We start from the raw sequence: 27,590 nt of genomic DNA on the forward strand, positions 1-27,590 counted from the left end.
TTCCACAGCCAGCCAGTAGGCAGCCAATAGATCCTTGGGTCTATCAAGGTACAATGCATTTTGGGATCTGTTGTGCGCAAAACCTTGCAACTAAAAGTGATTCATGTCGTGATTGGGTGGATAGGAAGGGCGAGTTACCCACAATAGGTTACACTTTTTCACTCAATAGTGACAATATTTCTTGGGTGAGCAAGAATAAAAAAACCATTGCTCTTGATCGACTGAGCTGAGTATGTAGCAGTCATTGCAACCATGTGCCAAGAATCATGTGGATCATGCTAGACCAAGCATGCCCACATCAAATACCACGTCATGTGAGAGAACGTGGAGGATGGAGAGGTCTAGATGCACAATATGGGACACACAGTCTTCCTAGGAGTACGGGTGGTCCGGGGTTGCCTGACCTCTAGCTTGAGGGTGATTCTTACAAGAATCTACCATGGGGGTGACTAACTAGTCTGAACCATGCACATCCTTGTGTCAACGTCCTAACCATTCACGGTGATAAGGAAAAAATAGAAAGACAACCAGGAATTATGTACTTCACCACGTCAGATAGGTGAGAAGACTTCATAGGGATCAGCTGCAATGTGGGCTCGTAGATGATGAGCTTATGAGCCAGGTTCCAAAGCAGATATCCAGAGCACACAAATAACAAGTCAATCTCCCACACAATCTGACTAGAACACACACACAGGAACACACAGACTCTTTGAAAGAGGGGAAAGACTACACAGCCTGAAACAGACTGAACTTAGAACTGAACTTCCCCCCAAAAAAACTCAGAAAACAGTCAGCCTCAGAATACTATGAACCCACAGCCCACTGCTCAATGGCCAGCAAGACCCCCAAGCATAACCTCTGTGTGTATTCCTTTGTAATCATTGCTTTGCTCACTCCCAGGTAGTTAGCATTTAACACTGCCCAACCATGAGTACACAACTTGAGGCAACGGCCAGCCTATGACCCTCGTGCCCACAACCTGTCAAAAAGAAGAACTAGCGGGTACAATCATCTGTAAACCTGCAGGTACGTTCACCGTACAAGCAGCCGTACAGTCATACGTACGACAGCAGGTACTTACACCCCGTACAACCATGCACAGTACTCCGTACAGCCTGCATTTAATGACGACCATCCGCCGTACAGCTCGTAGAAGACATCTTTAATGACCCGTACATACCCGTACAGCCTGCAATCAAGGCACCATACTAACAGCCCGTACCAATCAGCAATTAACGCCCGTACAAACTCGTACTGCAGCCCGTACAAGCCCACGCTTGAGATTCCGTACCAGCCCGTACATAGAATTTAATGTCCGTCTGTACGTCGCTGTATCAGCAGCATTAGCTGGCATTCAATTGCTCCTCCCGTACACGATCCCCTGCATCAGCCCGTACAAACTCGTACGGCTCTTTCCAGCCCTCAACCCACGCACGTCACCCGATGCAAGGCTACCCTTAGGCATCTTTCACACGACTCGCATACACCCCCCGGTGTAGTGTTTCTCCATGCCTGAGTGCTCCTCAGCCCGCGATCCTCTTCCTGCAAGTTGTCACCTTCATCTATGTCCAGCTCGTTGACTAGAAGCATCCCTTCATCCATCACGTAGCCACCTTTGCATGAGCAGGATGCCTTCCTAATTAGTCCAGCCACCTCAGCCCAATCTGCCACCTCATCAGTGACATTTTACCACTCTCAAGACATTTCCCCCCAAATCACATTGAATGCACATTTTGGACCTTTAGTCACACAATTCCCACACACATTAGCATGCACATTAAGACTTGCATGCAACCCCGTACACACACATGAAAAGCCCTTTGACATGGACACCATAACATATCAAATTCCTATAACATGCAAGTGCACATTGACTCAAGAAAATATTAAAAAGCCCTTCATGACTTGACTTTACATGACCCCAAAAACATTTCGCTTAATCACACACTAGACACCCTTGCTCTGGAAGTCTGGTACAACCACATTGCATTTCATCATTTCCCATGAAGTCCCTGCAAAACATACTTTATTATCTCAAAAAAATATACATCAGTCCATCATGCTTGTGAAAGAAAAATCCACAAATGCCAAAAGCCCACACCTACCCTAGATGTGTACAACTATATGCCTACCCACAGCTATATACAGTGCTAAAAAAACTTGATACAGATTTTGTCCTATCATTTTGCCCATCCCCAAGTCTGCAGACATTCATGTCTTGCAGATAGAGGTATATAAGATTTGCATTTCTTCAGAGATATCCTCATCCATGAGGTCTTCCGGCTTATCTGGTTTCATCACAGCAAGTCCACAACCACCCACACTCATGATCCTATGAAAGTATTTCTTTAGTCTGAAGCCATTAACTCTGTTCTTATGCTGCTGACCATCCAAATCCTCAAGTTGATATGATCCATTTTTTAATTTCTTCGTCACACGAAAAGGTCCATCCGATTTGGTCACAAATTTCTTCTTAAAGGTAGAATCCAGACTACTGTTGTATCTCAAAACCAGATCACCCTCCTTGATTTTCTTATCCCTGAATTTCCTGTTTGCTCTCTTCTAATTCTCCTCTTGAACTAAAGCATAATGTTCCACTGCCTTTTGCCTATCTAGTTGTACTTCCTGCAAATCCAATAACCGGTTCTGGAAAGTAGAATTTGAATCGTCATTTATCTTCATTAACATCTGTAATGCAGGAATTTCTACTTCCAAGGGCAACAAAGCTTCTTTCCCATAAACAAGATGAAATGGTGAAAACTGGGTGCCTTCTTTTACTGCAACTCTGTAAGCCCATAAAGCTCAGTGCAAAGCAAGATCCCACTCCTTCTCATAGGTTGTCATGATCTTTCCCATGATATTAGTACACAAACCATTAAATTTTTCATTCATCCCATTACATTGGGGGTAATAGGGACTTGCATATCTATGTTTAATCTTCAGCTTACCACATAATAAATCCATCAGTTCACTCCTGAAACCTGGACCTCTATCAGAAAGCAACTCTAGTGGTACACCAAATCTACAGCAGATATCCTCATACACAAACTTACATACAGATTTTGCATTGACACCGATGGCATCTATTCCCTTCGAAAATATTTTAAGTATGATATTTCTGAGTTCTGGATGTAAGATCCTCTTACTCATTTGCTGACACTGTAGGCATGACTTGTACCAATGTCTTATGTCTCTCTGGAGGGATGGCCACACATATCCTTCTGTAAGTACTTTTCTCAGCATGATTTTGAAAGCAAAATGTCCTCCACATACTCCCTCATGATTAGCTTGTAAAATATGAAAAACTTCCTCATGCCAAGGAATTCTTCTGAGCACCAGATCAGCCCCTTTCATATAAAGAACATCATCTATCAGACAATAAGAAGTACAGCTTTTAATAAATCTGTATTTTCTTTGTTTCGGAACTTCTTCAGGCACTTTACCAGTTAACAGGAAGCTTTCCTCACAAGCTAATGTCTCCCTTCCTTTGTATAAGGGTTCTTGCACTCCTACTGCATCAACATAGGCTGCTGTAATTTCCTGCGCAGCATCATGTGCATTTACATTCTTACCTCTTTCAATATGCTGGAGTGTCCAGGCATCCAATTGATTTAACAGTTTCTTCACAGCACTTATCCATCTCTTCAGATGAACATGCTTAACCTTCCAGACACCTAAAATTTGCTTCACAACCAACAGAGTATCTCCCTTAATCATGAGTCTCTTAATACCTAGACTAATGCATACTTTCAAAGCTTCAAAGAGGGCTCCATATTCAGCTTCATTATTATTGTTGGCTTCAAGTTGAATTCCCATTTTCCAAATCTCATTTCCTCCAGATCATAAATGACAATTCCTCTTGTACTTTTATTTAAACTTTTTTTGTAAGATCCATCAAAGTGTAAAACAAATGCATCCTCTAGTACTTTTTCTTCATTCATGTCAATGTTCTTCTCCACATCTTCAACTAAAATAGGTCCTTCCTTATAGGTGAGGAGATCAACCAAGGAAGCTCTGGTAGAGTTCTCAACCAAGAAGGTAAAAGAGTACTCCTGTAACTCTACTATCCATTTATTCATGCTCCTGGAGATGTTTGTACTATTCAACATATGAGGCAGTCGTGAACATGAGGTGAGAACCACAAAAGGCCTGGACAATAGATAAGACCGAAATCTCCTACAGGCATACAAGAGGCTAGCCAGTTCAACCGCTGAATACTTTCTTTCTACTTCACTCTTCACCCTACTGGCATAGTAGATTGGCCTCATATATCTGGAACCCTCTCCCTGTTGCAAAAGAATAGCACCAATAGCATCTGGTCCCACAGACGGCGGATTCACATAAAAAGTCATGGAATAATCTGGTAGCTTTACACTTGAAATATGAGTCAAGGATTCCTTAACTGTTTCAAACACCTCTTCACTCTCTGTCGTCCATTTCAAAGGCTCAGATTTTACCACCTGCTGAAGGGGATACAAAATCTGAGATAACATATGAATAAATCTCGACAGATACTTCACCTTCTGGAAAAAGGTATGCAACTGCTTGGTATTCTCAGGAGAGGACAGCATAACTAAAGCTTTTACTTTACTTGGATCCGGCTCAATCCCATTCTCAGATACAATATGCCCCAATATTTTAATGCTGGTCCAAGCTAACTGAGTTTTCTTAGGATTTAATTGACCATCATTATTATCAATCTCATAGAATACCTGATCCAGCTTTCCACAGTGCTCCCTTCTTCCACTGTACACACAGATGTCATCAATAAACACTTTACAAAATTAATCTAGGAAGGGTGATAAAATCATATCTGAATTCTCCTGATAGTGCAAGGGGCCGTTGGTAACTCCAAAAGGCATTTTCCTGTAACAAAAACAGCCCCAGGGGGTAATGAAGGTAGTCTTGATTTGATCTTCCTGGGCTATGGCTATCTGGAAGTACCCTGAATATCCGTCACACAAGCTGTACATTTCATGACCCGCCACTTTATCAAGAATATCATCCAGAAAAGGCAGAGGATAGTGGTTTCTCTTTGGCACTGCATTCAGAGGTTTGTAATCAACACAGACTCTCCATTTGTCTACATCTTTTGGTACTATGACCACAGGACTTATCCAATTAGAGTGAACTACAGGATAAATTATTCCTGCCTTGAGAAGCTTATCCACCTCTTCCTTCAGCACATCTCTCTGTTCCAGGCTTAATCTCCTTATTTTCTGAAAAACAAGTTTAGCACCTTCCTTCAACTCAATCCTCAGAGGCTTCCCTTTAAATCCCCTGATCTCCTCATAAGAAGTGATAAACCCCCTACAATCAAAAAAAGATTGCTGCAAAGAGTGCCTTAAGAAAGAGCATAGGCAGATGAGCTGCTGCTCTTCCCCGTGAGCTACTGCCCCCCCCTCTCCCTCTCTCAGCCAGCCCCCTCTCCCTCTCCCTCTCCCTCTCTCAGCCAGCCCCCTCTCCCTCTCCCTCGCTGCCCCCCCCTCGCTGCTCCTCCTCTCCCTCCCGTCTCGCCAGCCCCCTCTCCCTCCTCCCTCACCCTCCCTCTCCCCTTCCTCCGCTACCCCCTACCTCTCGCAGCCCCCTCTCCCTCCTCCCTCACCCTCCCTCTCCCTCTCCCCCCCCCGCTACCCCCTACCTCTCCCTCCCTGCCCAACCTCTCCCCCACCCGTCAGCCCCCCCGCCCCCCTTCTCCTCCCCCGTCCCCTCCCCCGTCATCCCTCTCCCTCGCCAGCCCCCCCCCACTGCCCCCCTCCCCGCTGCCCCTTTCTCCTCTCCCCTCCCCCGCTGCCCCCCTCCCCGCTGCCCCCTTCTCCTCTGCCCTCCCTCTCCCCCGCCAGCCCCCCCCGCCCCCTTCTCCTCCCCTGCCCCCCTCCCTCGCCCTGCTCTCCCCCTCCCCGCTGCTCTCCCCCTCCCCGCTGCCCCCTTCTCCTCCGCCCTCCCTCTCCCCTGCCAGCCCCCCCGCCCCCTTCTCCTCCCCCGCCCCCCTCCCTCCCCCACGCTCTCCCCCCCCCCCCTGCTCTCCCCCCCAAGGTGACCCCACTGAAGAAGAAGAAGAAAAAAATAAAAGAGTTTATTAAATTTTTTTAAAAAAACCTCCTACCTCTCCCTCCCTGCCCCCTTCCTTCCTATCTCAGCTCCCCATGCCTCCCCCTCAGCCTACCTCTGTCTCCCCTCTCTTTCCCCTTCTTCCTGCCCCTCTCTTTCCCTTCCCTTCCCCTCTCTCCTACCCTCTCTTTCTCCTTCTTCCTGCGCCCGCGTTCAAGGCGTCTTGGGCAGTAGTTTCACGGATGGAGCTTTTTCAGTGTTGGATTTGGCCTTTTCACATCGATTGGCGAATGGATCCACATTCAGCCAATCTCCGTCCACCTCCACCGGCCGCGAGAACCGTCATTTTTTCAGAAGACGAGCTGCAGCAGCTCAAGAAAGATGTGGAATTAGAGGGCTCCACATCACTTTTCGCCCGCATCTTTGGGTCACACCCTTCTAGATCACAGGCTAGAGACTGGATGCTGGCGGCGTTACTAGGAGACCTCACCCCTCACCTCAGGGATATTCGACTTTTGGGACATGGATTCTTCCAAGTGGTTTTCGACTCCCACGAGTCCACAGCCCTTGTTCTCAAAGCTAATCCCCTGGCTTTGGGTTCAAGGAGGATCTTTCTGTCTTCTGGTGTGGCTCCTTCATGTACTACCACGATTGCACCTCCCCAGCACCCTGTACCACGCACTCCAGGACCACCAAGAGCAACAGGGCGCCCTGCTTCGCGCACCCCAGGACCACCAGGGGCAGCAGGGCACCCAATGCCCGCAGCACACCCAGTACCATGATGGAGAGCTATCAAAGCGGCTCCCTTACCTCAGGAGGAGACTTTTGATCCTGTTCAGACAGACGCCTTCCAGACTCCAGAGGTGGATGTTGCTGCAGCCCCAGACACTACAGTTCCACATCAGGAGGGGCCTTTAGATCCACCAGCCCCAATCACTTTGGTCTCTGACCCCTTCGTTTCTGACCACGAGGGGACTATAGGTACTTCTTCCCCGCAGACTGTTCCTGCCACAATCAGGACAACCGAGAAAGTGCAGGCGTAGATGAGGGCTCTTGATTCCTCTTCTCCCCAGTCACTGGCCTCCTCAACCCCCAGCTCCAGTTTTGCTAATAGAGGCCTGGTAGGTCCTTCTCCTCCATCTTCCACAAGTGCAGATCTGGAGGATCTGTATGTATTTCTACTGGGGTTTCCACCTCAGATCATTTTCCAGTGGTGTTGCAGATTCTTGAGCCTCATCGGAGTGTCAAGATTCCGGATGCTTTTTATGCAGAGGAGAGCCTCACGGAGGATATTTTACAGATTTTGATTTCTCACATACAGGGTGGAGCTGTCCATCCATCTCAGGTAGCTGCAGCCTTATCCGGAATTAGTGACTATTATCATTCAGTCGCTGATTCTAGGAGATGTGAGATTGGTATACGCCAGCAATTAGCGTCCCTTCAGAGGGAAGAGCAGAAGAGGCCCACAGATGCTTGGATTCAGGAGCGCCTTGCTGCAGCAAGGGCTCATTTGCAGACATTGTTGGATCAGAGAGCAGAGTATGCCTTTCATGCACGGGAATCCTTTTGGATTCAGATGGGTGGCAAGGTCAACAAACACTTTTTCTCTACTCATGGGCCCAGACATAGTAGAGATAGTGTTTCGCAACTTGTTGACTCAGACGGGGTGTTACAGTCAGATCATGATGCTGTCATGCGTGTAGCTTCAGATTTTTTTGCATCCCTTCTTACTGTAGATCCAGGCCATTGATGATGCCAGAGAGGTTATTTGGCAGTGTATCCCTGTATTGGTGAAGGATGAGATGTATGTTTCTCTGGATGCACCTTTCACCAATGCAGAATTCAAGACTGCATTACTTGCCCTTCACAAAAGCAAGTCCCAGGTTCAGATGGACTTACCCCCTCCTTTTTTATTACTTTTTGGGAGCAGATTGGTGATCACATTACATCAGCCCTGCAGGGCGTGTGGGACTCTGGTGAGATGCCGGACTCACTTACAAATGGTCTCATTCATCTCATCCCAAAGGGGGGTAATAGGAATCTTGTGTCTCAATGGAGACCCATGACTCTTTTGGGCACTTTTTACAAGATTCTCGCAAAAGCCATCAGTCTGCGGCTACAGGTTTTTCTTCCAGATTTGATTCATGACACGCAGACAGGGTTTGTGCATGGCAGAAGCATTTTTTATAATATTTTCTCATTTTGGGAGGCCTTAGAATGGGCCATGCAGAGCCGCCAGAGATTGGCCATTCTACTCTTGGACTTTGAGAAAGCTTACGACAGAGTAGACTTGGCTTTTTTAGAGGGTACTCTATCTCGCTTTGGTTTTTCAGATGCGTGGATTAGAGGAGTATCCTCTCTCTACAGATCAGCCCATAGCCAATTGCTCATTGGGGGGGTAAGAGGGGACAGGTTTCAGATTTCCAGATCCGTCTGCCAGGGATGTCCTCTTGCCCCGTTTCTTTTTCTGTTTGTGGCGGAAGCTACGAGTATCTACATTAGATCTCAAGCTGATATTTATGGGCTGAGGCTTCCTATCCGCCAAGAAGAAGAGCTCCTGGATAGTGAGTTGGCAGATGACACAGCTGTTTTTTTGATGCCTCCCCCAGGACACTCACTTCCTTCCGGACAGCCTTGGATTTATTTTGCACGGCTGCACGTGCACACATTAATTGGTATAAATCCAATGGTTTTTGGATTTGCGAGGATGACACCCCAGATTGGGGTAATGATATTGGCTTCACTTGGGTACAGATGGGCTTCTCCGTCAGATATTTGGGCTGCCAGGTTGGGGTGGGCATCTCTCCCTCACAACAGTTTGCTCCGGTGTTGGAAAGCATCAAAAGAACGCTCCTTTTCTAGAGCTCAGCCAAACTTGACTTGGCCTCCAGGGTGGTGGTGGTTAACCAAGTTCTTCTAGCCACAGCATGGTTTGTATGCTCTTGTTGGTGCCACTCTAGGGATTGTATCACTCATCTTAAGAGGCCTGTACGAAACTTTTTATGGAGTGGTCTAGATGGCACAACTGATGTTACAGCCACGGTGGCTTGGGAGACCTTGATTCTTCCTACAAGAGAAGGGGGTTTGAATATCATCGACCCAGATCCACAGTGCAGAGCTTTACTCTGCAAGTTCGTTGTGAGAGGGCTTATGCCAGGACAAGAGCCTTGGAAGGATTTTTTTATCAGATGCATACAGTCTCGCACGCCCACTTCAGGAGAGAATTGGACACACGGTACTAGATGGGTTTTCACCACAGCCCACCTCAGGTCTCCCTCTTCCCCTCTTATGGTTTCTATCCTGAAAGCATGGGCCAGTTTCAGGAGTACTCTTCGCAGGATTCCCCCATCCACCCGTGAAGAGATTGAAAGGCAGCCTATCATGTGGAATGACAAGATTTTGGATGAGCTTGGCAGACCACTTTGAGCTTCTCCTTACATGCAGTGGCCAAGATGGGAGAGGGGCCCTGCATCTACAGTGGGAGTATGGAAAGCTTCAGGAAGCTTCCTGCAGACCAACAGGCCCAGATGGTTCTTCATCTCAGAGGGAGTGCAGAGAGAGTCCAACTGATTGATGCAGGCTTGCCCTTGGATTGGGTGGACACAGATGACATGCCTATTACTTGCTCCACCTGGATGGGGGCATTTTCTAGATTGGGAGTTCCTTTACAGGTGATTGCTTTTCTTGACCCACATGAGGATGCCTTAGTATTTGATGTTTCTTCGGGGGGCAGGCTGTCCAGATCCACAGACGATATCTTGTTGGAGGTACCGTTTCAGCCAGTTAGGATAGTGGGCTTCATGGAGTATGGCTCTCTTTCACAGTGGTACTTGGATCCTGACCCGCTTCTCCTCGCCCTTGGCTCATGGAGACTGTGGCTCTATGGAGGTGTCCCAATTAAGTTTTTGCAGTGGGACCCTGAGGAATGGGAATGGATAGATGAAGGGCACCGAGAGAAGGGCATCCCCTTCTTTCGTTACACGGTCAGTAATGCCAGGAAATTCCAGCTCAGCTCTAGCGGTTGGAAGCCTACCAGAGCTCCTCATTGGGAGAACTTTCAGATTTCTGTTGACTTGCAGAGAATTTTTTGGCAGAGGCTCTGGAAATCCCACCGGAATAGAAAAATCACTCTCTTCTTTTGGCTTTTTATTCATGGTGGGATAGCAGTGAACCATTGGAGATCCAAGTTCGGAGCTGACCCTTCTTGCCCTCGCTGCCTTTCTGCTTTGGAGACAATACAGCACTGCCTATGGGATTGCAAACAAGCGAGAATCATATGGAAGGGGATTGCAAGACTTTTCAGCACTTTTGTTTGCCTACCTTTCTATTTGACCTGGGGATCAGTGGCTTGGCTTACTCTTTCAGGGCCCTAGGTATTTTTTGAGAGACTTGACTCCTCTTGGGCTCTTCACATCCGACGACACCTTGTGGAGTCGTGCTCTCTAGAGGATGTTCCGGCCACTCTTTTCAGGGCTGCTCACTCCTTGGTCGAATCTCCATGGGAGATCCTAGCTAGCATTGCAGCATGGCACATTTGGAGAGCCAGGTGCACTGAGGCTTTGGAGGGTTCTCAAGTTCACCCTTCTCAGATCTTGGCCAGTACTTTGGACAGATACGATACACACTCTGATGGCCATTTGGGCGACCATGCAAGGATCATCTCGAGCAGCCTCCTCCAGGAGAGTTACTTTTCTCAAAGATTGGAGAGACTCTCCCTTCTTTGCTGAGACTTCTACAGGGTTGAGATGGCATTTTCAACCTCAGCCTTGGTTTCTTTCTACCTCATTCCTCTGAGGTGTTTTTATTACATGCTTAGCATGATGTATTTCCGCACAGAGCTTGCTCTAGCGGGTTTCTTTCTTACTTAATAGAAGTCTCTTTTTTGAAAAAAAAAAAGAAGTGATAAACAAATTGGGGTATTTCTGCAACATCTTCAAATATTCTTCTTTCTCCTCAACATTGAGATCAGGATTCAATGATTGCTCAATCAACACCTGGGTTGATTCTTGAGAACATTTGGGCTGCATTAAATCCTCGATAACCTCAAACCTATCCACTTCTTCCTCACTGAACCCTGTTGCTCCCACAAAATCCACCTGTGATTCCTCATCAACCAAATCCACCAATGCTATTGTTCCTTCATCACTTTCTGAAGTCACCGAACTCTCATCCTCACTGCTGGTTTCACTTCTCTCTTCCTCTTCACTTGCTGAATCTGAAACTTCAGCCCTGCTTACCATATCGAAATTCAATTTCTTCCCATTCGTATGTACTGAAAAGATTCCTTTCTACCAATTCTGAATTGCACCTACCTTCCTCAACCACAGCCTTCCAAGAATCAAAGGATAGGCTCCCAACCCTGCAGGCATTACATGACAATCCACTCGACATGAAACACTGAATGCCTCAACCTCCAGACCAGGTACTATCCCTAAAGTCTTCACCTTGGAGTGGTTTGCCATTCGGATGCGATAACTAGAGGAGCGGGATATCTTCAATCCTAATCTTTCCACACAAGCCTGGGTAATCACACAAATCTGTGCACCTCCATCTATATAGGCCTCTCCAAAACCCTTTCCTTTATGCCAGGCTTCTATAGCAGGTAAAAGATCCGGCAACTCTGAGACAGACATCAGCTTAATTGTACCTTTATGAGAGTTCTTCTTTGCTGGATTTACAGCCCGCTTCCATTCTTTTTTAAGCTTTGGGCATAGAAAAATCATTTGAGCAAACGTAATGTCCGGTTTCCTCGCTAAAAGATCTTCCACCAAATCATAATCTCCCTGCTCCTTCCCCATGGGATAATCTGCAGTTCTGTACTTCCTTCTGGGCTTCCTGCTCTTCTTCTTTTGGTGGGTCATCATCTCCTCATACTGCTTCCCCTTCTTTGCACTCGGACCAACTTCCTCTTCTCTATCTCTCTTCCCTAATGGCATGACATCTTTAACTTCCTCCAACTCCAACAAGCCAAATGTAACTGCCTTACCTTTCCCTTTCTCTTCTGCAGTGGTTTTACAGATTCCAAAGGTACTAGGCTGACCTGCATCTTTTACTTCTACACTATGATCATTCATCCTATTATTTAACCCTGTTGGCAATGGATAAACATCACCTCCAGCACGAGGAGGCTTATCACAGTGTGTGCTGTAATGTCCCCACTCTCCACAATTAAAGCACTGGACACAAGGTGCAAATGACCCTTGACCTCGTCTTGCTTGCCACAGGCCTGAATTATTTGAAGAAGGCATGCTGCCTCTACCATAACCACCCGATGATCTACCTCTTCCCCTACCATTCATCAAGTTCAAACTCAAACTCTTCATAAGCTCCGACATTTCATGAATTTCTTCTTTCATATTCTCCTCCTTCTTGACTTCAGGCTTCCGTATTTCTGGCTTCACATGAGAGATAATTTCAGGCACATGCTGAACCATCAGCGTCTCTTGCATCATTTGTCACAATCTTATCTGCTTCCTCTCCTTCTCTTTTGCTACCCCGAAAGCATCCTCATAAGTGACCAGCTCTTTACATTCAATCTTTATCCTAATCTCCGACTTCAGGCCAGCAACAAACCTATCCTTTTTTATAACTCTGGGAGGAACTTCAAGTAATAAGGCCACCTGCCATTTATTCCACAACACAGTGAACTTACCGACATACTCATCCACTAACTGAGTTGGCTGTTGCTGCAATAAACATAACTCTCTCTAAATGCCATCAGGATCTCCAACACACATAAACATGTCCAGGAAAGCTGTCCTCACCTCTGGATAAGTCGGGTTTCTGTGAGCACCTTGATCATCACGCATCCGTGCAGAGAAAGTCTGCAGCCAAGTTCTCGCTTCTCCCAACAGACAAAAGGATAGAATCTGAAGAAGGACTTCTGGAGCATTCCTATCTTTAATAAGAGCTATGAACTCCAAGCACTCTAAAAATCTCTCTGGGTCTTCATTGGGCAACCCCTGAAATCGAGGAAATTCATGAGCCATCTCTCCTCTTAACTGACTTATCTCAAACACACTTCCAACCAGAAATACCACCCAACCTCTTCTGGGAAGAAAGTAAAAAATAATCACTCTACTGAAGAAAGCTTACCCTCCATCTGATTGGCATTCTTCTTCCTAAGAGCAATCACTTTCAAAGCCTTTTGAATCTTAGCACGGAGACGTATCACCTGAAGTTCAACATCAAGGCATCTCTCTCTCCTGTGTCCACACTCCCCACATAACTCACAATGAATCACTCTCATGCGAGGCTTTGTCTTCATAGTTTCAATCCCTAACCACATAAAAATTCAAGCAACATTCCCCAGCCAATTCTTTTGGGCCGTTTTGTCTTGAGTACCCAATCTCAATTCAAAACTCCTCCTGTCCCCAGCAGGATCGCCAAAAAAGATGATAAGGAAAAAATAGAAAGACAACCAGGAATTATGTACTTCACCACGTCAGATAGGTGAGACTTCATAGGGATCAGCTGCAATGTGGGCTCGTAGATGATGAGCTTATGAGCCAGGTTCCAGAGCAGATATCCAGAGCACACAAATAACAAGTCAATCTCCCACACAATCTGACTAGAACACACACAGAGGAACACACAGACTCTTTGAAAGAGGGGAAAGACTGCACAGCCTGAAACAGACTGAACTTAGAACTGAACTTCCCCCCAAGAAAACTCAGAAAACAGTCAGCCTCAGAATACTATGAACCCACAGCCCACTGCTCAATGGCCAGCAAGACCCCCAAGCATAACCTCTGTGTGTATTCATCTGTAATCATTGCTTTGCTCACTCCCAGGTAGTTAGCATTTAACGCTGCCCAACCATGAGTACACAACTTGAGGCAACGGCCAGCCTATGACCCTCGTGCCCACAACCTGTCAAAAAGAAGAACTAGTGGGTACAATCATCTGTAAACCTGCAGGTACGTTCACTGTACAAGCAGCCGTACAGTCATACGTATGACAGTAGGTACTTACACCCCGTACAACCATGCACAGTACTCCGTACAGCCTGCATTTAATGACGACCATCCTCCGTACAGCTCGTAGAAGACATCTTTAATGACCCGTACGTACCCGTACAGCCTGCTATCAAGGCACCATACTACCAGCCCGTACCAATCAGCAATTAAGGCCCGTACAAACTCGTACTGCAGCTCGTACAAGCCCACGCTTGAGATTCCGTACCAGCCCGTACATAGAATTTAATGTCCGTCTATAGGTCGCTGTATCAGCAGCATTAGCTGGCATTCAATTGCTCCTCCCGTACACGATCCCCTGCATCAGCCCGTACAAACTCGTACGGCTCTTTCCAGCCCTACCCTTAGGCATCTTTCACACGACTCGCATACACCCCCCGGTGTAGTGTTTCTCCATGCCTGAGTGCTCCTCAGCCCGTGATCCTCTTCCTGCAAGTTGTCACCTTCATCTATGTCCAGCTCGTTGACTAGAAGCATCCCTTCATCCATCACGTAGCCACCTTTGCATGAGCAGGATGCCTTCCTAATTAGTCCAGCCACCTCAGCCCAATCTGCCACCTCATCAGTGACATTTTACCACTCTCAAGGCATTTCCCCCCAAATCACATTAAATGCACATTTTGGACCCCTTTAGTCACACAATTCCCACACACATTAGCATGCACATTAAGACTTGCATGCAACCCTGTACACACACATGAAAAGCCCTTTGACATGGACACCATAACATATCAAATTCCTGTAACATGCAAGTGCACATTGACTCAAGAAAATATTAAAAAACCCTTCATGACTTGACTTTACATGACCCCAAAAACATCTCGCTTAATCACACACTGGACACCCTTGCTCTGGAAGTCTGGTACAACCACATTGCATTTCATCATTTCCCATGAAGTCCCTGCAAAACATACTTTATTATCCCAAAAAAATATACATCAGTCCATCATGCTTGTGAAAGAAAAATCCACAAATGCCAAAATCCCACACCTACCCTAGATGTGTGCAACTATGTGCCTACCCACAACTATATACAGTGCTAAAAAAACTTGATACAGATTTTGTCCTATCAACGGTTGTACAACTAGCTCAAGGATAGAGATCGGCATTGTACCTTCCCGTTAGCTGAGGCTAACCTTGTATAGGATGTTTCACACGCTGGGCGTTTCACTCTTTGCATGCCCCCGGGGCTGGTCTAGCTCATTCGTAGTTTGCAGGAGCCCTGCCACAGCTGATTTGTTGATTCGCAATTGCTAGGAGCTCTCCTGGCCAGTGGCCTTACAGGTTTGCACCCTTCCAGCTGCTCCGGTGACTTCCAGTAGGATGTCCATCCGGATTTCGATTTCATCTGCCAGGAGCCATGTAGAGTTTCTAGACTTGGGTGATTTTCTCCAGCAAGCTTCCAGGGTTGCTTTCATTGATTTTCACCTGCCACTAGGGAGATTCTTTTTCATTCTTGTTGCTGTTCTAGGGTTTCTTGAGCCTTCAAATCAGTGATTGCTTCCCGGAAGTTTTCCTACTGCCTCGATTCTTTTTCATTCTTGTTGCTCTTCTAGGGTTTCTTGAGCCTTCAAATCAGTGATTGCTTCCCGGAAGTTTTCCTATTGCCTCTGAACCTTCAAATCCTATTGCTTTGTAGCAGCTAGCCTTTCTGTTTGCCAGGAACAGCCAGGGTTGGTTGTTTTGCTGGCCTCTATCTTGCCAAGACTCCCTTGACACGTATCAGAGCTGCCAAGACAAACGTGGCTGGTTTCTCTCCTGCCAAGATTCCCTTGACGAGTATCAGAGCTGCCACGTTTGAACCCTCAGTCAAAATCGGAAGAAGGGCTGCCATGGAATATTGCACTGGACTGGGATGCCTTTCTCAGATTGCATAGCAAGATGGAAGTGCCTGTGAACAGATTATTCAGTTGGTTGTTTTTTGGGTCTAACGCACGACAATGCTTTTCTTGTATTTGGATGCCTTCTGAATAAAAGATAAATACCGAAGGAGCACTAAGTTTAGGGGCAATATGGTGTCAGGTGCAGGACAAGGGCAATCTAGCTCTTGGGTGTTGTGTTCTAAGTTGTTTTGGTTTGCTGTGAAAAGTTCTGAATGGCTGGAAATTAAGTATTTGCTGGTTAGTATCTATTCACTACCCTTTGGAGATTCCGAAGGCCGGTTTTAGTGGTTCCATTGCCGGGATATCGCCATCTTCTTCAAGAGGGTGAGCCCGTGGTTCTGTTTGGGTCAGGACAGCAAATACTAGTTGCTGTAATGAATTGCAGCCTAGAAAATTTTTCAGCCATGTCACATAGAATTGATGGTGAGGAGAAATCGGGGTCTTTTGATTATACTGCATGGTGGGAGGAAGATGAGGAACAGCCCGTTCAATCAAAACATGCCACTGAGGGTTCTCGACAAGAAAACGAAGAAGTTGAGGAGCCAAATGCACATGGACAATTCAAGGCACAGTTGCACGGAACCGCTCAGACTTTTGCACAATTGATGCAAGATCCATGCTTTGCAGAGTTTTTGAAGATGCAGCAACCTAGCGCAATGCCTCTTGCATCTGGTATAGGCGAAAATCCCCAGAGCTTTCCATTTTTCAGTTCAAGACAGCAGACTTTCCCTCCATCTTCTATGCCTACAGGTCGGGGGGGGGGGGGGGCTGTCAGTATTTCAGGCGATGGTTGGACAGCTTGAGCAAGGCATGGAGACATAGTTACCATGGGGTGTGATTTTTTGGTGAGCTTTTTGTCATGAGCTTTTTTTCAATTTTCATGAATATTGCGAGCTTTTCATTCACCTGAGAGAGAGAGAGAGGGGGGGGGGGGGGGTTCATGGAGTGGGGTGCGTTGAAAGTTTGGGTTGTGGTTGCAGTTAAGAGGAGAGGGGGGGGAGGGGAGATAAAGGAAAGGGGGAGGGACGGGCGCATGGGTAAGGTGGCATGGAGAAGGGAGGGGAGGGGAGTTGGAACATATATTCGTTATCATAGTGGAGAACGTAGAGGGGGAACTTATAAGGTATGCAAAGAGGAGTGCAAGGAGGAGAGAGAGGATGAGGAATGTGAAAGTTATGTTCATCTACTAAATGCAAAGGGGAAGGGAGAGCATGTGGGAAATTTGTTCATTTTCAAAGTGTATCATTTGACAAGTTTGACCTCATATTTGGATTCCTCGTCGAATTCTGGTCATTTTGAGTACCAACATGACCATATTCCGATAAAAAATTTAAAAATGGTGTTTTTGTCATGAATTCAGTTTTGGCCTGTTTTGGGCCTATTTTGAATCTGCGCTAGCGCAGACTCAGAAAATGGTGTTTTTGTCATGAATTCAGTTTTGGCCTGTTTTGGACCATATTCCGATAAAAATTGAAAAAATGGTGTTTTTGTCATTTTGGCCTGTTTTGGGCCTATTTTGAGTCTAGCGCAGACTCAAAATAGGCCCAAAACAGGCCAAAATGACAAAAACACCATTTTTTCCTAGCGCAGACTCAAAATAGGCCCAAAACAGGCCAAAATGACAAAAACACCATTTTTTCAATTTTTATCGGAATATGGTCATGTTGGTACTCAAAATGATCGGAATTCAACGAGGAATCCAAATATGAGGTCAAAAGTTTCAAATTATACACTTTTAAAATGAACATATCTCCCATAGTTCCTCCCTTCTACTTTGAATATGGACATATCTTCCATAATTTTTTGCCTCCTACTGCCACTCACATCCGCCCCCCCTTGTGCATAGTATACACTCTTCCACCCCTCCCACATGCTATGAAAATGAACATATCCTATATCCTCTCCCCCTCTTTCTAACCTCCCCATCTTTCTTATAACAAAAACACATATGGATTTCTAAAAAAAGCTTGCAAAAAAAAAGGAAATGGTAAAAAAGCTCACATTAAAAAGCTCGCCAAAAGATTTTCCCCGTTACCATGGAACAGACTTGGCTGATTTCTCTCCTGCCGTGTATCAGAGCTACCAGGTTAGAACTTTCCATCAAAATCACAAGAAGGGCTGCCGTGGGATATTGCACTGGACTAGGATGCCTTTCTATGATTGCATAGTAGGATGGAAGTGCCAATGAACGGATTATTCAGTTGGCTGTTTTTTGGGGCTGACGCACGACAGTGCTTTTCTTGAAGTTTGGATGCCTTCTGAATAGAAGATAAAGAAATACCGAAAGAGGCGCTATGGTTAGGGCCAATCTAGTGTTTGGTGCAAGACAAGGGCAATCTAGCTCTTGGGTGTTGTGTTCTAGGTTGTGTTGGTTTGCTGCGGAAAGTTCTAAATGGCTGGAAATTAAGTATTTGGTCGTTATTATCTCTTCACTACCCTCCGGAGATTTCAAAGGACGGTTTCAATCGGTGACAATGTTGTATACTTGTGGTACCATACTTGTCAGCACACAAGTGGAACACATATCTGATAGCATTGGTTTCATAAGCGACTAGTTGCTTGGGTGGTATCGTGCCGATTATACTCAATGCGGAGCATAGGGAACTTGTTACTGACTGTAAGCTTGTTGAGTGTTCCGTAATCTACACATAAATGTGCGGACTTATCCTTCTCTGCCACAAATAGAATGGGTGTAGCGAATGGCAAAGATGATGGTCTAATAAATCCTGTGCGCAATAATTGAGACATCTGCTACTCTAACCCCCCCTCCATAGACTTGGAAGTCGGTAAGGAAACTTACTTGGAGGTGTGGAGTCCGGAATCAAATCGATGCAATGGTCTTCCGGTCTGTTGGAAGGTAGCTTGGGTGGTAAATCATCCCGAAGCATGATGTCTTGGAACTCTTGGAGTAGATCCACCACGACTTGCCCCATCAGAGGAGCAGCTTGAACTGCAGTGATCTGGCACTGAACATAAACAAGTGCACATGTGGCACCCTTGCGGACGGCACGACCTGCTTGAATATGAGATATTAACAAAATCTTGGTATGCTTCGATTATCGCGTATCACAGCAGGCTTAGATAAACCGTCCACAATAGTGAAGGTGTCCTGCCGTCAATCAAGTGTCAGTACATGCTCACGGAACCATTGAATCCCAAAGATCATGTCGCATCCCATTAAAGGTATCAGAATGAAATCCCCCGTAAAAATGGCCTTCTGAACTGAAAAACGTAAAATGGATGGCCTTATGCATGATATGTGTGTGCGCAAACCGGGTGTCAACCCGTCTACTGCAAGCTTGTGAGGCACCAAAGTGCACCCCATTGTCTTGGCAAGCTGAGGGGAGATGGCATCTTCTGAACTCCCCATATCAAATAGGACAATGAGCTGATGCTCATTAGCTCTGCCATACGCTCGAATGAGCGCCTTCTTTTGGTCTGAGAGGTCGCCCTCCTCCTTACCTTGAAAAAGCATTCAAAGCAGGGAAGATGGCATTTGTAGCTAAGAACCAGTATATTGGCGATGGAAGAAGTAGGTGCTTTTGCAGCCTTTTCGGCAACCCACTTAGGACAGTCCTTCTTGCCGTGCCTAGCGATGTGGTGGCAATGAAAGCAGTGATGTTCTTGGTGGTACCGCTTCTGTCCATCGGACTATAGATAGCCTCCCGTAATGCCCGCTTTAGCCTTCGCATCTGGAGTCATCATTGGCTTGGACTCCTCCTTTTGACCAGAAGCACGGCCGTCTTTCTTTTAATACTGGTTGTCCTTCTTCTAATCCTTATCCACTGTGATGTTTGACTGTTGCAAGGATTTGGAATCCTTATGGACCTGCTTGGGCTTTCCCCCGTTTAGCATCATCTCTTGATTCTGGGCGAGAGACAATGCCCGCTCGTAATCAGGCGGGTCAAAGTTCTAGATAATAAATCAAATGTTAGTAAAATTTAAACATTTTCACCCCTTGGATTAACACATAGGGCGTTTTCACTGTTCCAAAAATATTCCATTTATCCCCCTTACTTCATCCGTCACCTCTTTCCCTTGACAATCCACCTTTATTGCTTCATCAATGTCATAACTATTTTCAAGAATCTGTCATTGCGAGGCACAAGCCGTGATAATCTGAAGTCAGAATGTCGTGACCTGCAGCGCTCCAAACATCTCCAAGTGTTCGATGTGTTTAAATGCATGGAGCTTCCTCCAAAATATTGAAAATTTCAAATCCAAACTAATGGGGCTACTGCATGGTGGTCTTAAAACATTGATAGCTTTTTATATTGGTATCTAAATTCACCCTACAATGGAAGAAGTTGAAAATGTGTAATTTGTGCATGTGCAAAGATCTTTTAATAAATCCAACCCTATTTAAATTTTTTAATTGTTTCTTTTTCCATGCACTTGCTTGCTATATGCCTCACAAGCATGCCAAAGGTCATTGCATTTAATAAATCCAACCCTATTTACATTTTTAAATTGTTTCTTTTTCCATGCACTTGCTTGCTATATGGCTCATAAGCATGCCAAAGGTCATTGCATTTTATAATACGCAGCATCAAACCCAATAGCATGTCCTTTGGCCTAATTGTGTTTTGAAGCATTTTGGACCACATTGTACTTGTTTGGGATATCCAATTCTGTTGACATGTATCGTCGGAGAGGAAAAACCTGACGGCTAAAAATTTTGCTACTCCTTCGAATTTCAAATTTTCACATCTCTCGCCCACCATCGAATCTTGGAATATTAAGTATTTGCAACCTGCCCTGCCCTGTAAATACCGTGCAACCCGCACGTACACCTCGACGTGACCTTGCGCAGACTTTGGTTTAGCATTGTTTTCTTTCAGGTAAGTTGTCTTATATTCTTTGCTCGTCTCACAAGCTAGCTTCTCTAGGTCTATTCTAGACTAATCGTGGCCATGGTGTCAATGGTAACATGCAACTCACCATGCCTTGCAAGAGAGGCTTGGTCTAGGCACAAGGAACAAATTGTGGATCGAGGAAAGCAATGGCACGGTATCGAAACGACAACAAATGACACTTTTGCAACATTTGTGAAGGGAGAAACAACGAGAGAGAGAGAGAGAGAGAGAGAGAGAGAGAGAGAGAGAGAGATGCATGTGTGCACATGCACATAGTCATGCCTGTTCATGTGCATGCACACGCATGCATGTATGAGCATATACGTGCACACATACACATGTGCATGCTTGCATGCCTGTACATCGCATGCACCTACATGTGCATACACAAGCACAGACACGTATGCATGTGATACGCGGATATATTCATATACATTTCCAAATAGTATTTTACTTTATTTTCATATATATATATATTATTTGCTTTCACAAATAGCAAGGGTCACCACTTGTCGGGTGCATCCCTTCATATGTACGCATGAGAGACGAATTAGCGTGTGTGACAAAAGATGCGGTGTTGTTGTTGTAAGTAAGTATAAGAGCATATTCTATTGAATGATGATGATGACTATTACCTTGGGTTTCTGTTTCTCAGCATCAAGCTGCGTAAATTGAGATGTGTCGGGTTATGCAAGCTATCGAGAGATTTTTGCCACAAGGCATCACGTTTGGAGAGCCTAGAACTTGCAGATGTCACCGATCTGAATGAATTGAAGAATAGCTGAATGGTCACACCTACCATCGTACTTAACAAAATTTGGAGTGGACCGGGTGAGTGGTGTTACCTTTGTCGATGACGAAGCTATGGTTGTGACTTCTGTTGCGCTCAAACGTGTTTGCATAGTGGCTAACATCTGTTTGTGTTGGAGAAGCATCCCCTCTCAGTCTAGCTTTTGTTGCCTCTCTGCCTAGGCGAGCTCTGCGCGTCACAGCGCCTCCTCATTCCTACGTTCTTCATGCATCACTAAGAGCAATTTTTTAAAATATGTGGTTCCTTTTTCTTCCAGCGGCTTTTCTGCTTCTTTTTCCTCCCAAGGTTGTTTTGTCTAGTCCAGCTGCCTTTTGCTTTCTTCTAGCTGGGATGAATGTTCTTCGACGGCTGTTTTGGGCTGCTGGTTGGGCTCATTGCCCCATAAAGGGCCCCATTGGGTGGGGTGCAGGGAAGACGATAAAGGCAGCCCTCCCCCAGCCCATTCCCCTTCACATGTTCCAGCCTTGAGGAGGCCCAAAAGGGCTCCTATCCTAGACCTTCCTAAGATGGAAACACTAACATACTGTCCTCCAGTGGGTACCAATGAACAAGAATTGATCTTCTAAATTAACCTAAGGCTGAGAGACTGACTTATGTAGCTTGTGCTTGACTGTCCCTGGACAAGGGCTCACAAAGGGGTCACATCATACGACAAAATATCCTATTAGGGAACTATTACGCACTTGTCAATGTAGCCAGTGTGTCACATTGCACCCAAGTGCAGGGGTGCATGTGACAACTGTCACGCTGTCTTCTATTCCTCACAACTCGCCCCTGCTTTGGAGAAGCTTCCTGCGTGGTGGTTTCTAAACGGCAAGGATGTTAACCAAAATTGCCTATTCTGCAAACTCCAGCCACGTTCTGAATTTGTTCTCTACAATCATGGCACTATCTTCATAACAAATTGCACGATCCTTGTTGGAAAAGTTCCCTAATTGGCAAACAAATATGCAGCTACTTCTTATGCAGGAAGATCTCTGAGAGGTTGTATCTAGAGAAGAAGGTGAAGCTTCTAGCTCAGATCAAAACAAATGCAATCAGAAGGCCATAGCCATTATTGGGTTAGGACTTACTGATTCTTTGGTGCACCACATCGCCTTCAAGTCCACAGGTAAGCAGGTGAACGTATTTTTTGCAATAAGATCACCAAATTCTAAAGTGTTTTTGAAACTAAACTTTTATGATCTCAAGATGGTGGATGATGGTCAAGAACTGCGCAACCATTTGGCTAAGTTTGGATCACTAGTTCAAGGATCAGCTCGTCTCAATTGTAAGGCCAATGATGAAGACAAGTAGCTGTGCTAAGTAAAAGTATGTGTGGTATTCCCCAGATCTTGTTGCATTGCTCACAGAAGAAAAAAGAAAAATCTAAGTGCCCATAGCTTAGAATCTAATCCATCTTTTGTAAGCCAAACTAAATGGAAGAAGGTAAAAGAATCCGGAGCAGATACTAAAAAAAAGTTCAGACACATTGAGGTCATCTGCTTCAATAAAATGGAAAAAGCGAAAGAGAAGCATCATGGTAAGCTTGCAGCTGAAGACGAAGCAAAGGGGATCCCCAAGACAGAAGAGATTCAAGCTACTACTACCCATGTCCAACTTAACGAGGACGATGATCCTTACAATGATCTGATCTGTTTTTTGGCGACTATGTCAATCGATTTATGTGTTATTTATCCATTTCTACTTTTTTTATGCCAATGTTGGTTACCGGAGATAACTCCATTTAATTATTTCTAGGATGGGAGGGGGTAGGTCTCGCAAGGGTACTATGCCCTAGGTAGTCCCCCAAAAATGATTGTATTTTCTTATTTTTTGTGTGAGAGCCTTAGTTCCAGCCTTCAATTTTATAGCTTCTACCTAGTTCAAAGTAAGAGGGTGACTGAGAGATATTCTCCACCGGCTGTTGCAAGCACTGAGAGCTTTGCCAAGCGGGAGGTATTGGACAATAGAACCTGCTCTTTGCAGTATTGTGGTGAGGTGTGAGTTCGATCTACTCATTGTGTGTTGGGTGCCACCACCTTTGCTTTGAAGGGGGGCTTGTTGGGAAAAGCCCTAGCCAACGTGTGGGAACACTAGACCTAGAGTGTATTGGTGTGAATGTGTCCCGATGGGAGTCACATGGGCCACTTGCGTGTGGGTATGTCCCTTGAGTGTGGAAGGTTAGATTTTGATCCTGTTTGACCTCTTATCTGAGGTGGTTAAGTGTTGAAGATAAGGCTTGCCCGGCCTATAAAGTTGGCATATGTATCCTCCTTTCAAACCACATCTACTTGTGTGCCTATCATTTGTATGCTATCACCTCCTTCTCCTCCATGATCTCTGAACCAATAGAAATCAGCATCCAAAAAGTAGTGTTTCCATATGGTCAAAGCATGAATAACAGTCAACAACTCTCTCATACACTCGTAAATGCCTCTCTGCATCACGCACCCGCCGGCTCTCATAAGCAACCACATGTCCGTCTTGCTGTAAAACAGCTCCAACACATTCTCCACAAGCATCACAACCCACATCAAAGGATTTATGCAAGTCTAGACTAATGAGAATCAGCTCCATGGTCAGTTTTTCTTTAAGAGTGTTGAAGGCTATCTTTCGCCACTCTCCCCATCTGAAAACTCCATACTTTCTGGTCAAATCATGAAGTGAGGCAGCAATCGGCAAAGTATCTGACAGATCTTCTATAATGGGAACATAGACCCAAAAAGCTGCGTACTTCATGCACCGTTTTCAGATCAGCCCTTCCTAGATGGCTTTTATTTTAACGGGGATCCATCTACGCACCTTCTTTACAAATCATATGACCTAGATAGTGGACATTGTCCAAGAAAAATCACATGACCTAGATAGTGGCAATTCTTGGAAGACTATGGCCAAGTGTTTCCTATGCTCTTCTTACAATCTTGAAAAGACGATAATATCATCAAAGTATGTGTAAAGTGCCGATAAGGTCTGAAAATTTGATCCATCCTCTGATGGAAGGTGGTTGGAGCGATTGTGAGACCAATTGGCTACACCAAATACTCATATAGCCCAAAATTAGTCGGAAGGGCTGTCTTATGAATATCCCGAGGATAAATTCTCATCTGATGCTAAATATTGAGCCCCCCTCCAGCCTATCTAGCACATCATCAATTGCAAGGGATGGGAAAACGGTTTTCAACGGTTATTTTATTGAGGGCTCTATAGTCCACACACATTGACAGTTAGCCTATGCATGCAATCCTAGTCATGTGTGGGCATCCCCACCATGCAGCTAAGCAAACACGATCAAAAGATAGAAACTTGCCTAGTCAACAAAAGTCAACTCGCTTTGACCGAAGTCAATACTCTTTGACCAAAGTCCAATATTTTCTCTTTATTTTTAGGAATACATGGGACTTGTCACATATTTACTCTTTGATCAATACTCTTTGACCAAAGTCCAATATTTTCTCTTTATTTTTTGCAATACAGGACTTTGTCACATCCCCTCTGCTTCTATTCAATTATCCCCAACTAAAGGCTTCTTTATATACCTGCAAGACCTATTGATATTCTTAGAAATAGTCTTCATCTACCCACTTGGCATTGAGTACCAAATAATTCTTAAGCTTAACAAGGTACCTGCCAAAACTCTACCTCTAAGGTTCCGTGCGATAGACAATCTCATAGTTTATTACATATGCATACAGGTATGGAGGTATGGAATAATTATGGAAAAGTGCCCCTGGCTGGACCATATACGGCCCTAAAATTTGTCCTAGTTTCAAAACATAAGTATATGAAATTTTATTAACAGGTTCAAGTTTTATTTTCAACTATTTAAGCATACCAAAAACATATCTTGAACCATAAATAGTTATAGTCCCTTCATGATTTATCTATCACCAAAAACATCAATGATCAAGGATTGAAGAGTTATGAGGCTTAAAACTCTAAAAGACAAGTCTAGGAAAAACTTCCAAGTTCCAACTTTCACTTTCAAGCATCAAAGCTGAAAACTTTTTTAAGTCCTAGGCACAAAAGAAATGAGACTGTAAAAAAAACAAATGAGACTACAAAAGTCAAGACTCCATCTTCAGTGTGCTAGTGCTAGAGTCTCAATGGTCAACTTCTTTCTCTTCATCTCCCTCATCATCTTCATCATCATAATCAAAAACTTATTTATTTTTAATTTTATTTTTAAGGCCTTGGTTACGTTTGAAAGTCCATTTCATACATCTTTTTTTCAAACGTTTGCAGACATTGGGTTTCCATACAATGTGCATATGGAAAAAACTATGGACAATCTGCTCTCGTTGGAGGATCTCTTCCAACTCATTCGCAATGTAGCTATTGCAGAATCTCCCCAAAGCCTAGATCTTGTGCATATTGTACCTGCATCTGTTCTAGGTCTTAATGATAAGCAATAGCAACATTATTCACTTGGAGCCTCTAAGATAGGACGTCGGGCACTCTGTTCTACACTCCTAGTGTATGAACAATTTGAAAGTGGAACACAGACAAAAAATTTTCCCACTTCATATGCTTTTTAGAAACCTTGGTTGGGGTTGATAAATCTTTAAGACTTTTATGGTCACTCTTGACCGTAAAATCAGCCCCCAAAAAATAATGCTTCCAGATGGTCATAGCATGAATTACACCAACAGTTAGTTTTCATAGATTTGCAAGCACTTTTCAGCATCTCGCAACCTCTTGCTTTTGTAGGCCACCACGTGCCCCTCTTAACGTAGAGCAGCTCCGATGCAATTCCCACATGCATCACAATCTACATCAAATAGCCAGGAATGACAAAATGGACTCAATGGTCAATCCCTCCTTGAGAGTTTAAAGGCTTCTTTGACGGTCGCCCCACCTGAAAACTACATGTTTCTTAGTCAAGTCATGGAGTGGAGCTGCAATATCAGTAAAATGTCGGATAAACCATCTGTAATACAAACAAAGACCAAGAAAACTAGGTACTTCATGTACGGTTTTTAACTCAGGCCACTCCTAAATGAATGGATCTTCGTAGGATGCATCCCCACCCTATCCTTAGAAATGATATTACCCAGATAATGATTCTTGTCCAAGAAAATTTCACTTTCCTTACCATTAACATACACCTTATGGTTGCGAAGCTCCTAAAAGACCGTGGCCAAATGCTACCTATACTCATCTATGGATTTAGAAAAAGCAATAATGTCATCAAAAAACGTACCAGTAAAATGTCTATGGGGCATCTGATGATACCTGCTCTTGAGATCAATCCTGCTAAAAACAGTAGAACCTTCCAGCCGGTCCAAAACATCGTCAATACTAAGAATGAGAAGCCCATCCTTGATGGTCATTTTATTCACAACACATGCAGAAATGTTGAAAAAGAACCATTCTTTTTCTGAACTAACAGGATTGGGCAGCGAAAGGGTGAAGAGCTGGGCTGAATCAGTCCTTTTGATAATAGGTCCTGCACTTGTGCCATTATTTCCTCCCTTTGGGATCTGCTCACCCCGTAAGGAGGTCGGTTGGGCAGTGCATTCCCCGGAATAAGATCAATAGTATGACCATCCAGTCTTTTAGGGGGCAGCTCACTGGAAGAGTATCTAAAAAGCAATCTCTAAAAAATTTTCAGAAACTGAAAATTATTTCTATCTGCGGAACTCAATTCTGCCTACATATGATTCTCTATCTGCGGAACTTAATTATGCACACATATAATTCTCTCTCTTTAACAAAAACCATATCCACGGAAATTGCAGATTTCATTAACTTAGCAATGGAATGATCAGATACAACAAGAATGGTTTCCCCTCTGTACTTGGCAACAATCTGATGCTTCTTTCCACTATCCTCCTTCCTATGAAACTAGGGAATTCCAAGCGCCACATCATAATGCTTCAAAGTGAAAAAATTCCACTTGATCAACATAGTCTTGCACATGAATGCGAAGTTTCCCAATAATAGGAGTAACGGGAGCGGAGTTTCCATGAAACATTTGACCTGCATCTCTTCCTAGTTCCTTTGTCTTAATCTCAAGTCGTAGGGCCAA

At 44.7% G+C, this 27,590-nt stretch overlaps 1 protein-coding gene across 1 annotated transcript in view; it reads right to left on the bottom strand.

Annotated features, from left to right (window-relative positions):
* Positions 1–27,590, bottom strand: part of LOC147879815 (SAGA-associated factor 29 homolog B-like) — a 65,796-nt gene that overhangs the window by 12,301 nt on the left and 25,905 nt on the right. The window lies entirely within an intron of this gene.

Source organism: Dipteris shenzhenensis, chromosome 33, assembly GCF_047967505.1.
Source record: "Dipteris shenzhenensis isolate YYH24624 ecotype China chromosome 33, Dip_SZ_1.0, whole genome shotgun sequence".
Lineage (NCBI taxonomy): Eukaryota > Viridiplantae > Streptophyta > Polypodiopsida > Gleicheniales > Dipteridaceae > Dipteris > Dipteris shenzhenensis.